Source organism: Oncorhynchus gorbuscha, linkage group LG18 (genome assembly GCF_021184085.1).
Source record: "Oncorhynchus gorbuscha isolate QuinsamMale2020 ecotype Even-year linkage group LG18, OgorEven_v1.0, whole genome shotgun sequence".
In the NCBI taxonomy this organism is placed as follows: Eukaryota; Metazoa; Chordata; class Actinopteri; order Salmoniformes; family Salmonidae; genus Oncorhynchus; species Oncorhynchus gorbuscha.
Window position 1 is genome coordinate 28,929,265 of NC_060190.1, and position 6,000 is coordinate 28,935,264.

A 6,000-nucleotide genomic window follows, 5' to 3' on the forward strand; every position below is an offset into this window, starting at 1 on the left:
GTGCGTGTGCACGTTTGTGTGTAACACTAGCTGAGAGACTTGGTGGCCTTTTCCTTTCCACATGGTGGACTCTAACCAACAAGCCTGCTTTTATGCCAGCTGCACGGGGGTCTGCGCCCCCCTATCCCGCGTAATCGAGCCGCCTTTCATTCAATCAAGCTACCATGGATCTCTCTCCCTCTTTTATCTCTGTCTCATTCCCTCTCTCTCTCTGTTTGTCCTTCTACCCCCCCCCACTCTCTTGCTATCTATCCACCCCTAATATACCCCATCCTAATACAGCCCCTTCCACCTCCACCACTACCACCTCCTATCCCCCCCCCACCATCTCTTGCCCAGAATCAGTGCCCCGGAACAAGGGTCAGGGAGAGGGACAGCTGGCAGCCCTACCGGACGCCCCCTTAAAAACGAGGTGTGGGCCAGAGCGGTGGGTGACCCCAGTCAGATGGTGGTCTGCTCTCAGGTAAAACATCTGGTTTACTGATGGGAGAGGGGGGGCAGGCACACACACACGCGCAGGCACACGCACACACAGTCAGGCATACATGCATGCAAAAAGCAGGGAGGCAGGCAGGCACCTAGGAACACACACACAGACACACACACAGACTGAGCAGGCCTCTTTATTAGTCATTTGGACAAAAAGCGCTGCCCTCCACCCTTTCCCCTCTGTCTACACAGCCAATGACAACGCCCGCCCTAGTTGCCAGCAGCTGTCCAGAGCTCACCAGCACACACACACACTGGAGCAAAGCATACAGGCATTACCCAAAGACGTGGCAACATTAGCTAGTGCCTGGCTGAATGATTTACCTGTAGTTTACTTGACGTGACAGAACTTGCCATTCCACCACATTAGGAGTAACAGCTAAATTACTCTCTGTAGAGGAAACTCATCTGTTTAAACTTGAGATCTGAATGTGTTTTTCCCATGGTAAACAGCCCAGCGCAACTGAATGTAATAACACAGGTGTCAATGATACAGCTACTCTATAAAAACGAATCATGTATGATGTCTGTTAGCTGGGTCAGAATTCCCGATACAGAGCAGAATATGTGAATATCCTCAAATCTGGAGCTAGGTTCTAGTGGAAATTGTGAAAGGGTAAACCAACAGGTGTGAACAGGTTGAACACAACAGCATGGTGTGTGTGTGTGTTTGTGTGTGCATGTGTGTGTGTCCTCTTTCCTGGTCTGTCAGAGTTAAAATGTGAAGGCCTCCCAAGGTGTATTTAGAGGAATTGTGTGTGTGTGTTCCTTATGTGTGTGGGTGTGATGCGTGCGTGTGTGTGCTTGTTGTGTGTGTTTCTGCACGCATATATGTGTGTGTGGGGAGGGGGGGTAATATGGAAGCTTCTCCACAAACTGCTCAAGCAGAGCCAATGAGACCCACCCTCTCCTTCAAATCTCCCTTCCTCATTTCACCACATTCACTCAGTGTTCCCTCCTCACACTCCCCATATTCATCCAACACAATAGCTCCATTGCTCGTGGTAATCAAGGATTACCGTGAACCTGTATTGCATTCGCCTCTCTCTCTAAAGCCTTAAATGAAATGGTCATTGTAGGGGTTATTGGGTAAACGGCCACAGCAAAGAGACAGTGAGACACGGAGGTATGAGGTTTTTATGAGACACTATATTATGAGATTATTATGAGACACTAAAAGGGTTGATTTGTGATAAGTGATATGATAAGTCTTATAATGCATTATTTCTGCATCATCAGGCAATATAATTGCACGCTTTAAGTAAAGTGTTACTAAGGTTTTAACTCAACAGATGGAAGTTAGGTTCTGTTTTTTTTAAGGAGAACAATCATTTGATTGTACAATTAGAATAGGAATAGTTCTATTTAAAACCCAAGAAACAATTTCCTTCAAATGTTTTTATTTCAAACGCTGTTCTTGTTCTAATTATTCATTGTGAAATCTAAAATCATAGTTCCACAGACGGACGTTGTGGTCCGAGTTCTTTGGTTGCAGCCTATGGACCGAAGGCTTAAATCCAGAGGCGTATTGTTGATGGAAAGTTTACACACAGTTCAGTTCAATGCTTTGACTGAGTTGCATTAAACCTGCCTCGTGATTTAAAAATGTGTTTTTAGAGGAAATCAATTGATAAGTGAATGTGACCAAAACAACAATGTATGTTACATTTAGCTTGCTGCTTTTATGGCCATTAGCTGTCCCCCAGTGAACAGAATATAAATACATTATGAACTACTAAATAAATATTAAGACGTCTGGGTTGAGGGTTAACAACCAAAACGGTGAGATGCTGCTGTAATTTCAATCATTTGATTCTTGAGAACCCTATTGAAACAGTGTCAAATGCTTTGGATTTGATGAATAGTGAATAGAAGACAATACTATATTCTAGTTGACAGATTGATTTTGCAAATAAAGTGCAGTTCACGAGTCCCTTTGAAAACACAATCTTTTGACTTATTCAGGTAATCTGCATGTGCTGCTTTAGTGCACACACTTAGGACAGTCCCAAGCCATTGCATTTATCCCGAGTGGAGCAATTGCATTTATCCCGAGTGGCTCTATTGCACAGAGGATTGGTTGACCATACAGGCTGTTTCCCAGAATTCAAGCCCCCTGACTCCCAGTGAGAGACAAACGTGCTAGCGGTGAAATAATGAAATTAGTGGAGATAAAGTCAGGAAGAGCAGAGCTTCCTATGAAAATATGTATAATTCCACAAACTTTTGGCTCCAGAGGAGTTTTGAATTAATTTGTGTTTTCTTAAGAGGGGGTGCCTCGCGGTACAGGATGGGGAATTCTCCTCGATCCAGGTCTTTGGGCTCCTGCTTATTCGCTATTTCTTAGACTCAAGTAATAGGAACCATGAAGGGAGAGGGTCCTGCGAAGCAGAAGGCCGTTCCAAAAATGGGGCCTAATATCATTAGGATACGAAACAGAGTGTTAAATCAAACACACCCCAGTACACACTGCCTTCGGTATGTGGTCCACTTTTTTTATTTTCCCAGATGTTGTTTGTGTGGGTAGAAATTCAGATATGGAGCAAGTACCTGATCATTTATATTCAGTTGTATTTATTATATTCAGCATTCATACATAAAAATGTACTGGTTCAGCTGATATTTGCTCCACAAGTATATTTCAGATAACCAATTGACTTGGACGAGAGCTGTTAAGTTAAAGATTTTTTTTATAAAATCTGGCACAACAGTTGATATGAGGCATATTTTACTAGATTTAATACTTGGTTGTTTGCTGAAATACAAAATGGTGGGTTGTCGTCTTTCTGCCCATTCAGTTACATGAAAAATGTCAAATCTGCTCAAAACTTTGTAATCGGTTAGATACAAAACTAATACTCTTCCTGGATCTACACCACATGCATATATATGAATTAGGGCATAATTGAGTACAATTTCAGCCAAAGCAGCTGAATAATTGTATCTTCAGTTAACTGATTAAGTTAAGTAGGCCTAGTAGTGCGACGCACTAGATTATATTCATTTTAAATAAAATACGGTTATTGTAATAGCGTTCTTATATTTCTGATGGAAAGGTATGCACATTTGATCACCTCAACAAGTCAAGTAAATGTAATATCCATATTCAAGCAATGACTGAACATTTCCCACATGCACTATTCTGTGTGGATCAAGATGTCAATGGAACCATTGTCTGCATTTCTCAGACACCGAATAATGGTTTTGTTATTTTTGTGCTGAGAGCAAGAAGGAGAGATCCAGACATGGCTACTTCTGACTGATGCTCTCATGATCTAGGAGTGCTTAAAGGTATTTGGAATGGCTACCAAAACACAGGAGGCGATTTTAGATTGGAGCTATGAAGGGGTCCTTGAGAAATATGAATACCCGTCTTTGAAAAATGCTTAGCGTGGTTCCCTTAAATGACTTAATTAGGTTCCTGGCAAGGGAAGGGCCTCCGTTATTTAGGTGTAATCTTCAGTACTTAGGCCAAGAACAAGTGTTGAAAAGATTCAACTGCCACTAAGGAAAACAAAGAACTTTAATGAAAAGTAGGATAGAATGGTAAACTCCCCCAACATTCCCCGTAGTACACAGACACTTTACTCAAACTCAAACACACACACAGAAAAAAACACAGACAAAAACTATGCAATTTAGAATAACTGTGAAATTAACTGTGAAATGTATATTTTTCTAACTTTACAAGGCAGTAACTGGACAACTCACACCAAGTTATGTTGCCTTAAACTGGAATTGCTGCCATAGAGTAAAAAGGCAATGTTCGGTAATAGATTATGGGTGCATGTAAAAGTTGGATTCCATGGAAACTTAACTATAGCCTATAATATAATGTACAATGGCGCAATGGGTAATGTATGCATGGAAGTATATTGATCACAACTCATAGAGCATAGCTATTGTTTTTTATTATAATATTTGGCTGTCAAGTAACGTTAGGCCTTAACCTGCAGTGCAATATATTTCAGTTTTAAATGAGGAAAATATAGATGGCTGTACATAGGCTACTCATTGGAAATAGGATTGAAATGTCTTTGAAATTGTCTGATGGGCTACTTCATTAAATGCATAGTAATTTGCTTTAATTCCATTCCAATTTAACTAGAGTAAATAAAAATACAAACATGTAAGAGAAAGGAAAATGCTGATAAGAAAGAACAGTCACTGTCTCATATACTGTAGCCACATTTATAGGCCGTGAATGTGTTAGGTTTTCAAGCGGGTAAACGTGTAGGCTACTGGCGCTTGAGCTATAAAGTCAAATGGGTATTGGCGATAAGTATTAAAGAATGATTCAAAACTGCTGTACATTTTTACCAATAATGTTCCAAATGAAAATGTGTGGCTACTGAAACAGGATACAGGTGGCTTACGTGGTCGTCAGTTGATGCGGCTAGGACATGAATTGTCATCAACTCAATTGCAAAGAATTGCTGATTGGAGTTGGTTTAAAAATACAATAGGTACAAGCGCAACCCATATTATCGTTACATTATGTAATATACTAATGTTGATATGGCATTGCCTCGCTCTAGTAAAGTATTGTTTGTATAGTTGATTACAGTGTACTGTGACAACAACAAAAACAATACAGGCCTACTTTAAGTTCAATTGAAACTTGTTTTGTAGCATTGTGGCCTGACCTATAGGCCTACAGATAATTCAAGCGCTCAATAAAATCGTTTAATTCCACACATAATTCCATCACATGCTATAACACTTTTTCTTTAGAGGCAATGAGACTTTTGAAAAGCAGCATGACATGATACATTCAATCATATACTATTAATCCACTTACCATGATTTGTGTCTAGGTCAGGAAAAATAAAATGCCGGTATTTTTTTCAACAGTGTCGTCTCTCCATATCACGTAGTATGTTCAACACTCTAGAGTCAAACGTCTTCCACAGATGAAACTGGAACGCTCAATGGTCAACCTGAAGTCACAGCACGTCCTTTCTCACTGTCTATGCATATATCTTCTTCAAAGTGATGACTGTAGATTTTAGAATTGTATGCGCACTTCGTTTGGACCTCTTGAATCGTTCGTGTATGGTCGAATAACCCGAAATGGCAGCTATCAACCAAATCTAAGGGTACGTTTTCATCCAAAACATTGCGCCGTTTCTCGATTAGTGTCATATACACCTTCTGGAGCGTGTTTTCTTTGACGCTGGTAGGGAAGTGATGTTATGCAAATAGAAAAATCTTGGTTCCTCCTCCTGAGGGTGTTCTCAATACCCACGAGCCGAGTGCTGTACAATGTATTTGTGTGTGTGTGTGTGTTTGTGATCCCTGCGCGCGACCGTGCGTGTTCCATTACGCAGGAGTTGCTTTCAATTGGCTCTCTTTATTCTTCAGTTAACAAAATTGCTCAAGCAGAGTTGAGCTCTTCCTTTATCTCTTTATCTCACATTTACATCTTTGTTTGGTCAAGAGTGCCTCTCTCGACTGTTGTTTACACAAAGACAACTGTTGTTTACACACAAAAGAGAAGAAGAGCTCACT

General features: G+C 40.7%; 1 protein-coding gene across 1 annotated transcript in view; it reads right to left on the reverse strand.

The window, feature by feature from the left end:
* The window catches only part of LOC124004336 (eyes absent homolog 2-like), a 60,262-nt gene extending 54,556 nt beyond the window's left edge, over positions 1 to 5,706 (reverse strand). Inside the window, exon 1 of the mRNA XM_046313164.1 lies at positions 5,291 to 5,706. The gene's annotated coding sequence lies outside the window, so the exon portion shown is untranslated. The remainder of the gene's footprint in view (positions 1 to 5,290) is intronic.
* Between the last annotated feature and the right edge of the window lie 294 nt (positions 5,707 to 6,000).